At 38.5% G+C, this 20,498-nt stretch overlaps 1 protein-coding gene and 1 pseudogene across 2 annotated transcripts in view; one reads left to right on the top strand and one right to left on the bottom strand.

The window, feature by feature from the left end:
• The window catches only part of LOC108700064 (ras-related protein Rab-6B), a 103,417-nt gene that overhangs the window by 35,292 nt on the left and 47,627 nt on the right, over nucleotides 1-20,498 (bottom strand). The gene's annotated exons all lie outside the window — the stretch shown is intronic.
• On the top strand, nucleotides 6,171-19,209 carry LOC121397547 (annotated as a pseudogene).

Genomic DNA, 20,498 nt, shown 5'->3' with positions numbered 1-20,498 from the left:
TATATATATATATACCCAACATATATATATATCACCACATATTATAATACAACATATATATTATATATATACAACACATATATACACACATATATATATACAAACACACAGCACATATATATATATATATATTATGTGTTGTATATATATTAATATATATATTATAACATATATATATATATATATATACAATATATATATATAGTTAATATTATATATATATATATATATATCAACTATATATAGTACACATATATATATATATATATAATATATATATTATATATATATATATATATATTAATATACACATATATTATATATACACACAGCACACATATATATATATATATATGTATATTATATACACACAATAGTTATACACATCCACATATATATATATATTATATATATATATACACATATATATATACACACACATATATATATATACACATATATATATATTATTATTACACACAATATATAATATATATAATACACACCATATATATATATCACACACATTAATATATATAATCTAACAACCATATATATATATATATATACAACCACATATATATATATATATATATATATACACACCATATATATATATATAAACACCACACATATATATAATTAATATATATATATTATATATATACATACATAATAAAGTAATATATATATATATATATATATATATTATATATTATATATTCATCACATATTATATATATTATATATATCGAATTGGCTCTCATTGTGAAAGGCTGTGGTTTTTTGAAGGCTGGTCAGTTTTTCCTGCTGTTTTTTTATATTTTGGCAGTTAAAGTGCATTTCTGTTCAGCAAAAAAGAATCATGTCCAAGGGTTTCATGAGAGGTGCAAGCCTACATTTAGGAACAATGCAACAAAGGCCAGCTTCTGTTATATGAAGGCATGAAAACATTATCTTGGCCACACTATTGATGTGGCCTTTGATATTGGTTTATAAACAAGAGCGCAAATGTGGCAATCCCACAATGTAAAGTTAATTCGCATCTCTTATTTCTATAGTGTCAATGATCATCGCAAATAAAGGGCCTGCTCCAGTGGAAAAAACGAAAAGACGGTGTAGTACAGAAAACTACTACAAATTAACAAATAACCTAGCACAGTCAAATGCCTCTATGACAGTCCTTACCAAAATAATATGTATGTATCAAATATGTTGTATAAAAGTTTTTGTTGTAATGTCTGTATTATGTGAGAGTGCAGTGTGTGTCTGTGTGGCTTCTGATGTTGATCCATTGTAGAGACGAACTTCTCTTTGTTCAAAGGAATTTATTCAAAATTTCTGTGAGATACACCTTCCCCAGCCTACCCATCAAAGACAATCCAATAACGTTCCTGTAACCTAATCCATTTGATTTAGGGAATAAATAGAGTATGGGAACCAATGTGTGAAGGATGTGTGAATGACAAGTCATGAGTGCACAAATAAAACATATTCAAACTTAATCAATACTGGAATATAACCATTTTTCCAATACCCAATATTTAACACCTTTTAAAGGCGATTCTAGCTTAATTCCAAGCTACTTAAAAAGATTTGTTCAATAAAACTGTCCAATAGGTCTTGAAGTTATTTATAAATGTACTTGCTGTTGAAGGAAGCATTTGTTTGGCTGTATTCATATGCAGTGCATGACTCCTGAAATAATATAGCAGAGGCCTGTTTATTTAACAAGACCTGAAGGAGGGGCTGACTTGGGGGTTACATTGTTTCAAGAGTCAAAATTGAAAGGGATAAAAACAAACTCTGCTTTGAACAGCGATTACATTAGCAAATAACTTTAAAACCATTAATATAATGGAAGGTGTCGTGGGAGACCTAAAGTTGCTGATTATTTAACGTAGGTTTCGAAATGGCTGCAAATGAACTCCTGGAATATAAGGATGACATAGTGTTTATTGGACTGTCTAGACAGATTATAACCCAATTGGTGTTTTAGGTGTAAAGTATTGTCCACTGAGTGATATCCCTTAGGTTTGTTACTGATAAATAGACTGGCATTCTGGGGCAACCAGAACAAATGTTGGAAGAGCTTGAGACCTCTGTCCTGTTGGCATGTATGCATCAGTCTTCACACTTTTATTCATGGGAAACATGAAATCCATTTATCGAAGTGAATGTGTATACCTTATTGACGTTTGAGCCCATCCTATACACCTTATTAACATTTATGCCCATCCTGTATACGTGTAAATATTACATTTTATTTATACCTGTTATCCTGAGTAAGGACATTGGGTTTTCCCAGATAAGAGGCCTTTCCATAATTTGGATCTCCATACCTTAAGTATGCTAAAAAAATTATTTAAATATTAATTAAACCCAATAAGATTGTTTTGTATCCCATAAGGATTAAGAATATCTCAGTTGGGATCAAGTAGAAGGTACTGTTTTATTATTACTGGGAAAAAGGAAATTGTTTTTAAAAGTTTGAATTATTAATTTAAAATTGTTCAATATAATACACATCTATCTATCTATCATCTATATACACCCCCCCTGCCAAGTCTATAAATATGGATGACAAACAAGGACAAGTGATAGGTCTGATTTAATTCCATTCTACCTATGTTGCCTATTGTTTTCTTAAATGGGTATATATTATTATAAATGTCCTTAGTGCAAGGGGATAGCTACACTACACATGTCGTTTTGTGGTATCTCCATGTGCACACTGTATAAGCAGTATGAGGGGGCTTAAGGGGCCTGCTCCTATTGCTATGCTTTGGCTGGTCATGCTTTTAGTGTCAGACTCCGCCTACTGGTTGCTAGGCTGCATACCTGATTTTTCAAATGAATTGTTATGCTGTAGGATGCGATGAAGAATGTTACAGGTTGTTTTGTCGTCCATGTTACTGCAATGCCATTGCCACCCTTCAGGTTGCTGCGGGTAAAACAGTAAAAAAATACAATTTTTTTAAGCGATTTGACTGACTCATCATGCCACTGCGAGTTTTGTTACACATTTAATGCATGTGACAAAATGACCTTTAAAGTTACTCTGTTCTTTCTTTGTTTCCAAGATCAATTTGATAACTAGTTAACTCGGGAGGGTATGATGGTAAGTTCCGAATAACAGGGACCATTAGGATAAAAGTTGATTGGAAGAGGATTTCCTTTGCCTGATTTTGTGAATGTTTTATTCAGTCATAGAGTATAATTCAGTAATAGTGTTTATTCGAGTAAATAGACATATTATTATATAGACATAATAAGTGAAGTAGTGATACAGGTATATAACTCCATTGAACTTGGCATGCTTCTATCCCTAATGCACCAAGCATGCCCTGATTAAAGCTAATCTTCATAGAACTTTTTGTTCTTGGAGTTTTCTACATTGATTTCATAAAAGCTAGTATATTCTGCTTGACAGAAAGATACTTGCAGAGATGGTAACTGTCACATACATATACTGCACAGACCATGAAATCTATGGCTGCTAATTAGCATGTTAAAGGGCACCCGTCACCTGAAGAAATCCTATTTTAGCACTTAGTCAAGCAAAATTAACTTTAATTACACTATATAAACTATTTGAATTTTGTTTCCTTTGGTCTGGGAATGCATAGTTATAGCAAAGAGGCAGGAGCCATTTTGTGGACACTGCTATTAAGGCAAAAACAGCAGCTGGCCTAGGGGCGCCCACTATGTAAATCTGGCCCTGTCCTCATGCACTGGTTGCAAAGTTAAATGGTGTATAGAGGGGGGGTGTGGGGAGTGCAGTGACATCTAGTAAGTGCTGAATGGAAAGTGAAAGTAATTTCCTGTCCCGCCTCTAAGTCTCAGACAGAGGAGGGGCAGGCAATATTTGACAGCTGAGATTTTTATATGAGTTTACAACAACTATGAATGCTTTAATAAATAAAAGAATTTGGATTTCATGTTTAATTTGAAAATTACTTTTATTATACAGTTTTTTATATCTGGGTGACAGGTCCCCTTTTAATCAGCATAATGCCATCTGTGTCCTCTCATGAAGAGAGGGTGGCAAAAAAATGTAAGGCCAGGGGTTTTTTTTAAAAAAAAAAAAAAAAAAGACAAGTCCATCATGTTCAGCCTCTCAATGGATAGATTGCAGGGCCTCCCATAAGTTTTTTACAAAATTGGTGGCCCCCCCCTAGAAGTTAAAAAAACAAAAATACAATTGATGACTAGGGGCCCTATAAGTAAAAAAAAAAAAAAAACCATTATCACCAGGGCCCCCCATAAACGTTTTCTTTAAAAAAAAACATTGATGCCATTGGCCCCCTTACAAGTTAAAAAAAAAATTGCTGTCCAGAGAATTGTTTTTAAAAAACATTGCGCCATGCGCCCCTACAAGTTGAAAAAAATTGGGGCCCCTTATACAAGTTAAAAAAAAAAAATTGGGGCCCCAGAGAATATTTTTTTAAAAAAATTGGTGGCAGGGGCTATAGAGTATTAAAAAATAAATGGGTGGCAGGGATTAAAAACACACACATTGGTGTTCAGTAGAACTGGACTTGTGGCTTCAGTTGTCTCCTTTCGTTGACTTCAGTTCGTCTCCTTTCGTGACCTTCGGGTCTTTTCGCTGCCTTCAGGACTTTAATTTCAAGCTCCTTTCGGGACTTTGGGTCTTTCACCTCTTCAAGACTTCAAAGCGCTTAGTATAGTTGACAATTTTTTTTTTTTTTTCAAATCCTTGTGCTTTTTCAGTAAGCCAGCATTTGCTCAGAGTCTAGCATATTACGAATGAGTAGAGGCTAGAGGCTCTACAGAGTTAAGCTTGGAGGGGAAAAGATATCTGGCTATCCTGTCCTAGCCGAGCTGCTTCATCCCTCTCAGATCCTCACTGCTGTGTGTCTATTCGTGTTTATCTCTGTCTCTTTAAACATTTTAGTGCCATGGATTGTAGAATCTTTGGCTCTGGTATAAAAGTACTACTGCTCTAATGTCTTCATTTCCTACATGGCAGTTTAAAGAGCTAGCGAGCACACACATTTTTTAAGAACCCCAAACATTCTCCTTCAAAAAGTAAAAGCTACAAAGTGGGAACCAAAACTCATGACCTGCAATGCTGGAGTCCAGAGTTGTGACCTGGGCACTATCTGCATGGAAATTGTATTTTTGCCTTGTGTGTCTCTTTCTCACTCCAAAACCATACAGGCATTTTATTTGGCCACTGTATAATTCCCCTCCCACGCACACATTAAGGTCTATTTAGATTGCAAGCTCCACTGAGGCAGGGACTGATGCAAATAATAAAAAGCATTGCGTCAACGTGTTGGCTTATAGGATAATAAATAGATTTAGAAAAAAAATAATTTCCTTTCATTCTGAAAGCTTCCAGCCACCTCTTTGCTGTTAAATTTCCCAGAATTCTGCTAATTTGTTGCACATTTATTGCTTGTTTTTGCACATATTATTGTTTGAACCCTTTGTAGCTGGAGTATTTACATCCTATTCTGCTATACTTCTTTTATGTTGTAGATCATGGTTTCTTAAACTTGGGTCCTCAAATATTGCTGGGTTGTACCACCCTACATCATCTAAGATTTAATAAAGAGTTGTGGCATTCTGGCAGTTATAGATGAGCCTGTTAAGGCAACTTTTTATTTGTCTGATTTTTGAATGTATGGCATTCTTGTTCTGCTTCTTTCCAGCCTGCGGCTGGTAGTCAGGGGCACTGAGCTCAGCAACCATAGATGGAATCATAGTGTGGGTTCTGTTTTTTTTTTTGTTATTGCTTATGCAGTTTATATTTTTTTATCTATCTCTCCATGCCACTCAAACTATTAACCGTCATCATCATTTATTTATATAGTGCAGGCAAGCTACGCAGTGCTTTACCTTAGTTATAATAAACAGGGAATATATGGAGGATAACAAACAAGGGTTACAGAGTACAGTAGAATTAGAGAGCCCTACAAATTAGAGTTTACAAAGTAAAAGTTAGGGTACAATTGAGACATAAGAATTTTTGAAACAATTTTGTGATTTTTGATACAGTAATGATTGATTAATTAAGGTACATTGAATACGCTTCTTTAAACAGGTGGGTCTTTAAGGAGCGCTTGAAAGTTTGGAAAGAAGGAGAAAGTCTGACCGCTTGAGGCAGAGAGTTCCAGAGATAAGCAGAAGCCAGAGAGAAGTCTTGTGGACGGAACGGGCAGAAGTGATGAGAGGAGAAGCGAGGCGAAGATTAGAAGCAGAGCGAAAGGTTGCGTATTTGGAGATCAGAGATGAAATATATGGAGGGGCTTCATTATTAAGGGTCTTGAATGTGAGTGCTAGTAATTTGATTCTAGAGGAGATTGGGAGCCAGTGAAGGGACATGCATATGGGAGCAGCTGATGTTGAGCGTTGCGATAGAGGAATGAGTCAAGCAGCCGCATTTAGAACAGATTGGAGTTGTGAAAGGTGACTTGTTGGAATACCTGTGAGGAGTAGGTTGCAGTAATCAAGGCGGGAGATGATGAGAGACTGAATCAGTGTTTTAGTTGATTCTGAACTGAGATATGGTCGTATTCGGGCAATGTTGAGTAGTTGAATACGACCAGATTTTGCAAGTGTTTGAATGTGTAGTGAAAAAGACAGATGTGAGTCTAGGATAACTCCTAGGCAGCGTGCCTGTGTGGTGGAATGAAAGGTGTTGTTGTTTACTGTGAGTGATATCTGAGGGACAGAGGAAGATCTTAGAGAAAATATGAGTTCTGTTTTTGAAAGGTTCGGTTCAGGTGGCGCTGTGCCATCCAGGATCAGATAGCAGAGAGACAGTCTGTAACTTGGAAAAGTTACAGACTGAGTTTGATACTGCTGTCTATGCCTAAAAGCTGCCAAGCAAAATACTGAAATGATACAAAACCATGACTGCAAATTGTGTACCAGCAGTTTATTCTACTTTGCACTAACCCTTTACTCTCCCCGCATACTAGGAAGCAAAGTGTATACCTACGGCTGCACCCGTAATCGGGTGCCCCCCCCAGCCAGCGAACCTGTGTGCTGCCGACCCGTTGACATTACTAACAGATCTTCCGGGTTGCTTCAGTGACGCTGGGCTGGGAGCGGAGCGTTCCTTCCATAGGCTGAATTCCTGTTTTCATTCGTATTCAGCCTATGGAAGGATCGCACCGCCCCGAGCCCAGTGTCACTGAAACGGCTCAGAAGGTCTGTTAGCAGTGTTTGAGGGTCGGGTGAAAGCAGGTTTGTGGGGGCAGGGGGCGGCTTTGCCTGGGGCTTTGAGGAGAAAAATTACGAGTGCAGCTTTTACTTGATACTGACATGTTCCTATGATTTTTATAGGAACGTGTCAGTATCGCTTTAAGGGCAGAGACACGGGCACAGATTCTGCGAGATTGGTCGCCCGGCGACAAATCGCCTCTTCTTCGGGCGTCTAATTTCCCCGAAAAGCCTTCCCGCCGAGGAAAGTGAAGCGCTCAGAGTGGCATCGAAGGCTTTTCAGGGAGATTAGTCGCCTGAAGAAGAGGCAATTTGTTGCCGGGCGACTAAATCTCCCTCAATCTTCAAGTGTGTCTGTGCCCTAAAGAGTGAAGCAACCTAACTTCCTCCTCTCTCACTCCTCTTTTCCTACAGTCGGTAAGACGTCTCTCATCACTCGCTTTATGTATGACAGCTTTGACAACACGTACCAGGTGAGCATTTAAAACTCAGACCGAAAGACGAAAGATGATATCTTTAAAACGCTCTAATTGAGGGTTTAATCCATTCTACGGATTATGCATTGCGTGATGTTCTTGGTGTCTTCATGGTTAACACAAGTATGTTTGACTTCAGATGCAGTATGGTGCCGGATTGGGTCACATAATAAGTCAAGTGTTCAGATTATTTTGCATTGAATCCTTATTAAAGGAGAAGGAAAGGCTAAAATGAAGTAAGCTTTATCATAAAGGTCTATATAAATATACCAATAAACCTTTAAAGTAATGCTGCTCTGAGTCCTCTGTCAAAAGAAACACCCACATTTCTTTCCTTCTATTGTGTATACATGGGTTTCTTTATCAGACTTCCTGTTTTTAGCATAAACCTCCAGGGCTAGGGCTTGAGCAAACTCGGTTTGCTCCTCTCCCCTCCCTCCTCCCATCCCTGCTGTAATCTGAGCTCAGAGGTGTTAAGGTGGCCATACATGGATAGAGCCGCTCGTTTGGCGATGTCGCCAAACGAGCGGATCTCCCTCCGATATGCCCACCTTGAGGTGGGCAATATCGGGCAGATCTGATCGTGGGCCCTAGGGCCCAACGATCGGATCCTAGCATTCGGTAAACGGGCGGTCGGATCGCGGGACCGCATCAACGAACAGATGCGGCCGCGATCTGACGGGATTTTCTGTCCCATCCGATCGAGATCTGGCCGACTTTCGGCCAGATCTCGATCGGGGAAGCCCGTCGGGGGCCCCCATACACGGGCCAATAAGCTGCCGACACAGTCTGTCGGCAGCTTTTATCGGCCCGTGTATGGCCACCTTTAGTGAGCAGGGAGAGACTCATGCAGGAAGTGATGTCACACCAAGCTTATATGACAGCTTCTATCCTAAACAAACAGAGACAGTCTCTAGAGCTGTTTATTCAGGTATGGTAAAGCATTCTGCAGAATAAATATAGCGGTCTAGCTTGCACTATTGTGGCTAATCTGTTGGCAATAAGCTGCCTTGGAGCTTTGCTTCTCCTTTAAGATGCTTTTTTGCATTTATAAATATGAGTTGAAGGTCAATCATTCAGGCAGTTATAATTCACTGGTCCATAGCAGTGAAGACTTAGTCGGCAGTTTATTGGCCTGTGTATAGGCCCTCCGACAGGCTTCCCTGATCGATATCTGCCCGAGAGTTGGTTGGATGTCAATCGGGCAGGGGTAAAAATCCCATCAGATTGTGGACCTCATCTGTCCCGCAATCCTACCTCCCATAAAACTTTCGCCAAACGAGCGGATCTCTCTGTGTATGGCCAACTTTAGAGTGGTGCTGCCAGAATATCTGCAGTAATTTGATTTATATAGTTTCTAGTGCATTTTTATTTTCTGTATATAACTGCATTCTGTCCCCTATCACAATTAAAAAATTTTTTTAGAATAAAAGTGTGCTTTAATTTCCATGGTTTTTAGTAGTCAGTACCCAAAACAGTCCCAACAGCTCTTTAAGTACAAGAAAATGTAGAATTGGGAAAAGAAAAAGTGGTGGGGTCTGAGGTAAGTGATTAGATTCATTGGGTTGTGCCTAACAATGTGGGACCCCCCCCCACTAGTGATTTTTACCTTTTCTTGACCTTTAATGCTTCTGCATTCAGGCTAATAAAAACATGCTTCTAAAGCACAATCAACTAAAACACTGATTCAGTCTCTCATCATCTCCCGCCTTGATTACTGCAACCTACTCCTCACAGGTATTCCAACAAGTCACCTTTCACAACTCCAATCTGTTCTAAATGCGGCTGCTAGACTCATTCCTCTATCGCAACGCTCAACATCAGCTGCTCCCATATGCATGTCCCTTCACTGGCTCCCAATCTCCTCTAGAATCACATTCAAATTACTAGCACTCACATTCAAGACCCTTAATAATGAAGCCCCTCCATATATTTCATCTCTGATCTCCAAATACTCTCCTTCACGCAACCTTTCGCTCTGCTTCTAATCTTCGCCTCGCTTCTCCTCTCATCACTTCTGCCCAGAAGCAATTCTATAAGGTATTAACTAAAACACTAAATTTCAGACGTGCAAACTTTGACAGAATAAGGGCATTCTCTGCAACATATTAAGTGGGAAATGCTTTTCACAGGTTAAACACAGAACAAAAATGGGAAGTCTTTAAAATTAATAAATATACTTGTCAGTATATTCCACTTGTAAGCAAGGAACGTCGTTGCAAAGCAAACCTTTTTGGTTCAATAGAAGCGTTGGTGTTAAGGTGGGTAAGAAAAGACGTGCTTTTAAGGCTTTCAAGTTAGCTGGTACAGCCGAAACATTTATAAGGTACAAGGAGGCCAATAAATCATGCAAAGAAGCTATAAGGCAAGCTGAAATTGATATAGAAAATGATATTGCAGCAAGCAGTAAAAAAAAAATCCAAAATTATTTTTTAAATATGTTAATAGTAAAAAATGAAGCAGGAAGGGGTGGACCCCTTATCAGAGGGGGGTCAGCTGGTTGATGAAAACAAAATAAAAGCGCAGATTCTGAACTCATATTTTTCATCTGTCTACACAAATGAGGAACCAGTGAAGGTTTCCTTCTTAATAGTACCAATTCTAGTAATACAGCTAATGATGCATGGTTCACACATGAAGAAATTCAAAAGAGACTAGAACATGTTAAGATTAACAAAGGTCTGGGGCCAGGTGGTATTCATCCCAGGGTAATTAGCGAGCTTAGCTCTGTGATTGCCAAACCTCTTTACTTAATATTTCAGGATTCATTGAGATCTGGCATAGTGTCGAGAGACTGTCGAATTGCTAATGTGGTGCCTCTATTCAAAAAAGGATCCCATTTCAGCCTCAAAAACTATAGGCCAGTTAGTCTGACGTCAGTGGTAGGAAAGCTTTTCGATGGGTTAATAAAGGATAAGATACTGGACTTCATAGCAAATCATAATACTATGAGTTTGTGCCAGCATGGTTTTTTATGCGTAATAGATCTTGCCAGACTAACTTAATTTCTTTTTATGAGAATGTAAGTAGAGACCTCGATTCTGGGATGGCAGTGGATGTGATTTTACTTAGACTTTGCTAAAGCATTTGATACAGTGCCACACAAAAGGTTACTGGTTAAATTAAGGAATGTTGGCCTGGAACATAGTTTTTGTACCTGGATAGAGAACTGGCTAAAAAACAGAAGAGTGGTGGTAAATGGAACATTTTCTAATTGGACCAGTGTTGTTAGTGGAGTACCGCAGGGCTCTGTACTAGGTCCCTTGTTTTTCAACTTGTTTATTAATGACCTGGAGGTGGGCATTGAAAGTACTGTTTCTATTTTTGCAGATGATACTAAATTGTGCAGAACTATATGTTTCATGCAGGATGCTGCCACTTTGCAGAGTGATTTGTCTAAATTGGAAAACTGGGCAGCAAACTGGAAAATGAGGTTCAATGTTGATAAATGCAAGGTTATGCACTTTGGCAAAAATAATATAAATTCAAGTTATACACTAAATGGCAGTGTGTTGGGAGTTTCCTTAAATGAGAAGGATCATGGGGTCTTTGTAGATACTACTAAAGCAAATATAGTTCTGTCTTGCATAAAAAAGGGCATTAACTCAAGGGATGAAAACATAATTAAGCCTCTTTATAGGTCCCTGGTAAGGCCTCATCTGGAGTATGCAGTGCAGTTTTGGACTCAAGCCCTTAAGAGGGATATAAATGAGCTGGAGAGAGTGCAGAGACGTGCAACTAAATTGGTTAGAGGGATGAAGACTTAAATTATGAGGGTAGACTGTCAAGGTTGGGGTTGTTTTCTCTGGAAAAAAGGCGCTTGCGAGGGGACATGAATACACTTTACAAGTACATTAGAGGACATTATAGACAAATAGCAGGGGACCTTTTCACCCATAAAGTGGATCACCGTACCAGAGGCACCCCCTTTAGACTAGAAGAAAAGAACTTCCATTTGAAGCAACGTAGCGGGTTTTCACAGTCAGGACAGTGAGGTTGTGGAATTCACTGCCGGGTGATGTTGTGATGGCTGATTCAGTTAATGCATTTAAGAATGGCTTGGATGATTTTTTGGACAGACATAATATCAAAGGCTATTGTGATACTGAGCTCTATAGTTAGTATAGGTATGGGTATATAGAATTTAATTAAAAGTAGGGAGGGGTGTGTGTATGGATGCTGGGTTTTCATTTGGAGGGGTTGAACTTGATGGACTTTGTCTTTTTTTCAACCCTATGTAACTATGTAATTTATATCAAAGGTCATATTTCGAATTCATGTGAATTTTTTTTTTTTACTGTAATAAATTCGAATATACTCAAAAATTCGATTGGGAGGTTAAGAAAAACTTTGTCTTAAACTCAAACAAATATTACCAACTTGAAAACTCGAATTGAATTCAACTAAACTAGAACAGAGTTTTTTTTTTCTCTGTCAGGAAGGCTATTTACATCTTCAAATGGGTCACTGGACCTCTCCCATTGATTTATACATGAACTCGGCCTCGGCTGGTTTTAGGTGGGGAATAGTCTAATTCGAATTGTTCCAAGGGTCAAGGTTTGATAAACCTCAATTTTCAAATTTCGAATTAAAATTAAAATCAAAATTCAAATCTTCAAAAATTATTCCCAATTTGAATCTGAGAGTTTTGACCAAAACAATTCTGCGAAAATTTGAATGTATGTAAATGTATGGATGCTGCTTCAATGGTCTGGACAACATGTTTTGCAAATACAAAATGCAAAACTTGATAAGTGCCTGCTATTCTGGCATATGGGGATATATGCCAGAATAGTTAAGGTTTTGTTTAAGCTGGAGGAACTTGAATCCACTGTCTTTTTATTTTACAGGCTACCATTGGAATAGACTTTCTGTCCAAGACTATGTATCTGGAAGACCGCATGGTGAGTTAGTGAAAGGTGCTCACTGCCAGGCTTGTACAGGACTCCCTACATAACAGAGGTCTGGCAATAGTAGAAGGAAAAAACTGTTTGATGTTCATTGGAGCCCTTTCCATACATGTATTTTAGCACAGGTCACAATTTTTAAAATGCAGGTCTTAAAAGCATTGTGTGGCAAAAAAAAAAATATAAAAAAAAAGCTGTTGTGGCAAAATTCATTCATAGTAACAGTACATGTATCCTTTTATATCTTGGAATTGAAAATAAATAATGAATGTACATTGCAAAAGTGCTTAGCATAGCCCCTCATCAATTTTACACTCACTTATTTTAAAAGTTTACTTATGCTTTAAGGTATTCCCTGTAACCAGTGTTACTGCTTTTCCTTGCCTCCTGTGCTGCATAATAAGGCAGTACAGCACTCTCTGTGTTTTGTGCAGTCGGACAAGGAGATGTTAATGTGATTGTCTAATGAGTATTTTTTTTTTTAAAACCATTAATTTGAGTTCCTTCCTGTTTTCTAATGTACTGAGTTAGAAATGTTAACCAGTAGTTTCTTTACTCCTTTAAGGAGCTTGTCCTTTTATCCCAATCCATCAAGGGATTTACTAACTAATCTTTGTTTCCTTAAAGGAGAACAAAACCCCTCCCCAACAAAAAGCCCCCTAAACTTGCAGGCATTCCCTCCTTTCCCTCCCCGCAATGTACTTTAGTGTAAAAAAAAAAAAAAAAAACACCTTTAAAAAAATTCTGACTCTTAAATTCAGAGAAGTGCAGCAGAACTCCGGCTCATCGTATAGGCTTCTGGTCTCAGCGCTGATTTGTGCATGCGAAGTTGAAGCAGATTTCTGACTTTCTGGCCTAACTGCACATGTACAGGTAGGCTATGTGTCAGCGAAGAGACCCGAAGATTATACGAAGAGCCAGAAGATGGCAACCAGGAGCTCCACTGCGCTTCTCTGCATTTAAAGGTTAGAATATTTTAAAAGGGTTTTTTTTTTTTTTACACTAAAGCACACCACGGGGAGGGGAGGGCAATGCCTGCAAGTTTGGAGGGCTTTTGGTAGGGGTGGTTTAGTTCTCCTTTAATGAAATATTGGTGACAATTATGGAATTCTGGGTATTGTTGTTTTGTATATTGAATAATGTTGTGTTTTTTTTTTGTTTTTTTTTTAAGTTTGACTGTTTGTTTTTTGCTCTTTTTGGCCTGGTACCAGCAGGTGCGACTGCAGCTCTGGGACACTGCTGGGCAGGAACGTTTCCGCAGTTTGATTCCCAGCTACATTCGGGATTCAACCATTGCAGTGGTGGTGTATGACATCACAAGTGAGTTCAACTCCCATTCTTTCTCCTTTGGTGATATACCTGCAATTTTTTTTTTGTTTTCTTTTATTGCATGCAGAAATCTGCAATGCTGTCATCTTGGCTGCTTTACTTCTGGAAGTGTATGTGACCACAATGGCAGCCATAAAGAAAGGGCTAAATCTCTGGCTGTGACACCGTTTGAATACCTATTTTCACAGTTTGAAGGGGCAATAGAAGGCAAGTGCAATTGGATAAGTAAAGTTATGCTCAGGGTGTGGGTAGAAGGGCATCAGAAACCAAGAGATGAATAGAGGTACTATTACTGGAGTACTTATCTACTCGGCATAGAAGAGAAGCATACTTTTGGCCTTTGAAATGAATAGGTTTTAGGTTACCTTGACCTTTGGAATGCTAGTAGTCTTAACCAAAGCACTGGGGAAAATTCTTTACCTTTTGCATATTAAAGGACCAGTAACGCCTAAAAAATTAAATGGTTTGTTTGTATGTACATTTATATAATGTTTTGATACCTTAAACTGGTAGAAATTGCCTGTTGACCTCAAATATTAGGCTAAAAAGTGGCTGAAAAGAACTTCCCACTGATACCATTATCTTGGATAGAGTACCAGAAAAATTGTGGTCTTGAAAATGTACAGGTATACCATCCAGAAACATGTTATCTAGAAAGTTTGGAATTACGGAAAGGTCATCTCCCATAGACACCATATTATCCAAATAAACCAAATGTTTATAAAATATTTCCTTTTTCTCTGCATTAACAAAAACAGTACATTGTACTTGATCCAAACTAAGATATAATTAATCCTTAATAAAAACAGAACCAGACCATTTAGTTTATTTAATGTTTACATGATTTTCTAACAGACTTAAGGTATGAAGATCCAAAATTACGGAACGATACGTTATCCAGAAATCCCCAGGTTGCGAGCATTCTGCATAATAAGTACATACCTGTACACCCAATCATAACACTTGCCTTGGTTATGACTGCTAACATTCATTAAAGGCAAGGCAAACCTTAAATTATTTTAGGCCAAAAACACACTCACGTTTTCACTTTGTGTATTTCTTATTCATGCCAGTAAGAGCTGCAGATCATGGGCATCTTTTAGCTGGTTGAAAAGCCTCAACATTTGCCATTGGCCCTTCTACAGTTTAAGTAAGCTGATTATGTAGCCATGTGGGCAGCCTTTCAGTTTAAAATATAGGTTTGCATGTATATATCACAAAGTAGGAATAAGCTGTCTAGAAGGTTAAGGTTTTCGTTTGTATACAGTTTTTTTTAATACAAGATAAATAGGAGTTGTATGCCAGGATTAGTCCTTCTTCTCAACCATAGAATAAAAACATAATGTATAAAACAATGTATCTGTAAGTACTGAATAAACAGATGCAAACTTTATATAACTTTAAACCCATATTACAGCAATACATTGTACTTTTAGTTTTATGTGTTATCATAAACTCCAAGATCTATTTTTCTTGCTTGTCTAAACAGTAACTGTCTGAACACAGCAGCTATAGTGCCTTGCAAAAGTATTCACCCCTTGGCTTTTTACCTATTTTGTTACATTCCAACCTGTAATTTAAATGTTTCTTAGACTATTTTGTGCAGATCCATCACATAAAATAAGATTAAGTTGGTGAAGTGAAAAGAAGAGAGAGAATTAAAAAATATAAAAAACTGAAAATTGGCATGTGCATATATGTATTCACCCCCTTTGTTATGAAGCCCCTAAAAAATCCTGGCACAACCTTCAAAAGTCACATAATTGAAGTCCACCTGTGTGCAATTAGTGTCACATGATCTGTCAGTATAAATACCCTTTTCTGACATGGTACCAAACAATGGTACTTCAACAAACCTGCCAAGAGAGGGCCATCCACCAAAACTCACAGACCAGTCAAGGAGGGCATTAATCAGAGAGGCAGCACAGAGACCAAAAAGTAACCCTGAAGGAGTTGCAGAGTTCCACAGCAGAGACTGGAGTATCTGTTAATAGGACCGTACACTCTATAGAGCTGGGCTTTATGGAAGAGTGGCCATTAAATTTAAAAATAAGGAGGCACATTTTGAGTTTGCCAAAAGGCACATGGGTGACTCCCCAAATGTATGGAGGAAGGTGCTTTGGTCAGATGAGACTTAAATTTTACTTTTTGGCCACCAAGGAAAATGCTATGTCTGGAGCAAACCTAACACATCCCATCAGGGCCGCCATCTGGGGGACAGGGGGGAGAGTTTGTAGGGGGGCCGGGCCACGCAACACTTTATTAGCCGGGCCTTTTATCGTTCTGAGAGCTGCTGACTTCGGGAAGGCATGGACGTTTAAGGGCCCTGGCAACAATGGGAGCCTTGCCCACAAATGGTTTTTTTATGGGGGCCTGACCACCAATATCTTTTTATTTTTTAATTAACATGTGGAAACCATAGCCACCAAATAATATATATATATATATATAGTATATATATATATATATATATTATATATATAATATATTTTTTAATTTTTTTTTACTGGTGTGGTGGGGCTTGCGGTGGGCATAGCCCAGGGGGCGCAGGAAATTTTGTCGTATGGCGGTCCTGCATCCCATCACCCCCAAGAACACCATCGCCACAGTGAAACATGGTGGTGGTGGCAGCAATCATGCTGTGAGGTTTTTTTCAGCAGCAGGGACTGGGAAACTGGTCTGAGTCGAGGGATTGATGGATGAATGCTAAATACAGGGATATTCTTGAGCAAAACCTGTCAGTCTGCTTGTGATTTGAGACTGGGACAGAGAGTACATCTTACAGGCAGGACAATGAGCGCAAAGCATACTTCTAAAGGCAACACTCGAGTGGTTTAAGGGAAACATTTAAATGTGTTGGAATGGCCTAGTCAAGTCCAGACCTCAATCCAATTGAGAATCTGTGGTCAGACTTTAAGGAATTGCTGTTACAAGCGAAAACATCAACACAAAGGAGCTGGAACAGTTTTGCCATTGAGGAATGCGGCAAAAAATCCACGTGGCGAGATGTGGAAAGCTCATAGAGACTTATTCAAAGTGACTTGCAGCTGTAATTGCCGCAAAAGGTGGCTCTACAAAGTACTGACTTTGGGGGGGTGAAACAGTTTGCACTCTGAAGATTTCTGTTATTTTGTCCTATTTGATGTTTGCTTTCACAATAAGAAAAAAAAAACATCTTCAAACTTGTAGGCATGTTCTGTAAATGAAATGGTGCAAAATCTCAAACAATCCATGTTTTAATTCCAGGTTGTGGAGGTAACAAAACTTGAAAAAATGCCAAGGGGGTGAATACTTTTGCAAGGCACTGTATGTAGCACTTATCTGTATTCTCCTGCCATAGGCTTGTTCAGGTCAACTGTAACCCTGAGAAGCCTATGAAGTCAGTCTGCTCTAAAGCATTGCTTATCTGCAGAGAGTACAGGTATGGGTCTGTTAACTGTTTCTGGATATCCAGAAGGTCTGAATTATGGTAGTGTGTTTTTTTCTTATTATGCTTTATATAGTAAGGATGCCCGAATCCAGGATCCGGTTGGGATTTCTGCCAGGAATCAGGCTTTTTCAGCAGGATTCTGATCAGAGCGAATCAAAATCTGAATCCTAATTTGCATTGCAAATTGGGGCAAGGAGGGAAATTGCCCTGACTTTTTGTCACAAAACAAGGAAGTAAAAAATGTTTCCCCTTCCCACTCTTCGGTTCGGTATTAGGCCCGAATTTCACGAAGAATTTCGGGGGTTCGGTACGAATCCAAAATAGTGGATTTTGGTACTTCCCCCCCCCCCCTAGTATATAGTGTATATAGTTTTCATTTTTACTGGCCTGCATTTTCCTGTGTAGACCGTTTTAATTGTAGGTGATGATATCTAGCTAGCATAAGTGTAATTTTAGTGTCAAAACATTCATTTTTTCCCTATTATTATCAAAAATATATCTGGGGTAGCTTTACGCATTGAGCTCCATATTGCAGGAAGACCCCATAATCTAGATAACACCAGGTCTCAAGTGTTTTTAGTTAACAATCCCCAGACCTGTTAAGAATGGTAAAATGACTGGTTTTCAGAGTCTGTTATGAAATATTAAGGGGATCTAAACCAAAAAAAATGTCATCAGTCTGTTAGCCTGTCAATGGCGCCTTGTGCTTTAGACAGGACCGGAGCATGGCCAAAACAATGTGCCCAAGGCAAGCCCCCTGACAGCATGTAAACTAATGGCACCAATAGCCCTGCTGCTTCTCCCACCGTACGCACCACTTGGCTACTCTTCGAAGAGTTGCAGTTGGAGTAAGGCAGAAGATGTATGTCCCTAGGATCCTTTGTCTCAAAACCAGTACCCACCCCCCACCCAACGATTACTCCCTAGGCATGTGTTTCTTCTGCCTCAGCTCTGGACAAGAACCCTTTCCATTCATCCAGGGTGGAGAGATGTTTTTGTCTGCCAGTGGTTCCCCTTGAGGGCTGTAGCAGGCAATGCCCCATGTGCCAGAGGTGTTTCGATTTTCTTGGTGTTCTGTGTCTGTGGCCTGCTACATCTGCAATATGATGTAGCAGGCCACACTGTTTAATTTTATTGCTGTAATAGGTGGAATTGTACAGCTGCGTGAGTTCAAGCTAAAGCTTGCCTCAGGCATTGTGTTAAGACCTCTTTCATCCATACCCTTTTTTGTTTATATGTGCCAAAAAAACATTACCTTGTGCCCTTATTATAAATGATCTATAAAGATTTGTTCGTACAAAAATAGCTGCTGTGCTGTATGTGAAATTTACTTATGATAGATGAAAAGTAACAGTAAATTGGATTATGGCTGCTGTCGCCTCATAAAATCAGTACTATTAACTTAGTCTGTCATAAAGTGGCTTGCTGTGCTTGATCAGGGCTATGCCCTGTCTTTTCTCTCTATGCTTAAGCTTTTTAATGTACAGTTTTAATTTAAAATAAAATTGACCATATAGTGAATATGATGGGGACTTTAGATTGTAAACTCCATTGGGGCAGGAACTGATGTGAATGGCGTATAATCCTTTTGCTTTATTCTAAAAGAATAATGTATGGAGTTGATATTTCTTAAATGACAGAAGCTTTTCACCCAACTTTTTTTTATTACAGTAATTAATTCTTAGCCACAATTTTTTTCCCTTTATTCAGCCCCCTACCCTCTTTCATACTTCATGATCTCTTTCACTCTTACCAGACCTGAATTCTTTCCAGCAAACATCCAAATGGATAGATGATGTGAGGAGAGAGAGGAAGCGACGTAATAATAATGCTTGTGGGGAACAAAACAGATCTGGCAGATAAGAGGTAAAGGCAATGTAAGTGAGGGGCACAGATGAGCAGAGGATCTGGTTAGTGGTGTTTTCAAACTGTGAAATATTTAAAATGTCTGTCTACGTGTGATGCAGTATAAGTGAAATCGAACTGGGCCTGCCACCTGGCTTCTTAGTTATCTACAGAACAAGTCATATATTAAGGAACAAAGTAACACCAAGTGTTTCAAATTAATTAAAATATTAAATGTATTGTTGCCTTGCACTGATAAAACTGGTGTGCTTCAGATATTCTACTATAGTTTATATAAACAAGCTGCTCTGTAGCTATGGGGCAGCCATTCAACACAGAATACACAGTAGACAACAGATAATCTCTGAAGAATCCTATTGTATACTACAGAGTTGATCTGTTATCTGTTGTGTATCCTGTGCCTTTTTCCTTTTTCAGCTGCCCACAGCTGCCACATTGGCTACACCACAGCTTGTTCATTTAAACTATAGTAGAGTATCTGAAGCAAACACACCAGTTTTATACCAGTTCAGGGGCACACTAACATTATATTGTCATCTCTTTAAAACACTTTCATTTTTTGGTGTTCCTTTAACCACTCCAGTTCCAGATCTTCTGTGGGTTCAGTGGTGCTTCTGTGTTAATATTAAATTTTCCCTTAAAATGGTGAAGTGGGACACTGAGCATTGTTTAATGATTTGCCAACATCTTGCCTATTTTCCTGGTGTTTTTTCCTCCTCATAGGTTAGTTTACCATCTTTGTTTTGCCATAATTTTGCTGATTTATTTTAGTTATTTTTATATCTATTTTTTGTAACCTCCCTTGCATGGTAATAACATTTTTTATAATAAATTTTTGGCCATATTTACATGCTTGTAGTAATTTTTTTTGTTCAGTCAAGAGTTGTAGCTCTCCAGTGCCCAAGTGCCCCTAAGCAAACCATGGTTTAGCAGAAAAGGCATTTTGTGCTCAAGGCTTATAGTGGCCATCAGAACTCCGATACATAGTTTGCCTGTTAGCTATTTGCTGATCCTAATGTGAGGCCCTGCAATTACATTGCTCACATGAACAGGATGATGTCTGATATTGGATGTACAGCGTATGCGCCCTGTTATCCGACGCTCAGGTCTGAGTGATTTTCAAGATAATCGGATTCCTTTCCATACCATAAAGGGGTGCTCACCTTCCAGAGAAGACTAATTTCAGTTCAGTTTGTTTTCATGATTGGTTCAACAGAACATAAAGATTTTTCCGGGGGGGGAAGCTAACCCGCCATCGAAAGAGACCGTGCCTGCAGGAGCACCGGCAGGATT

Source organism: Xenopus laevis, chromosome 8S (assembly GCF_017654675.1).
Source record: "Xenopus laevis strain J_2021 chromosome 8S, Xenopus_laevis_v10.1, whole genome shotgun sequence".
Taxonomy (NCBI): Eukaryota; Metazoa; Chordata; class Amphibia; order Anura; family Pipidae; genus Xenopus; species Xenopus laevis.
The sequence above is the reverse complement of the archived record's forward strand: the minus strand, read 5'-3'. Positions and strand labels throughout refer to the sequence as shown.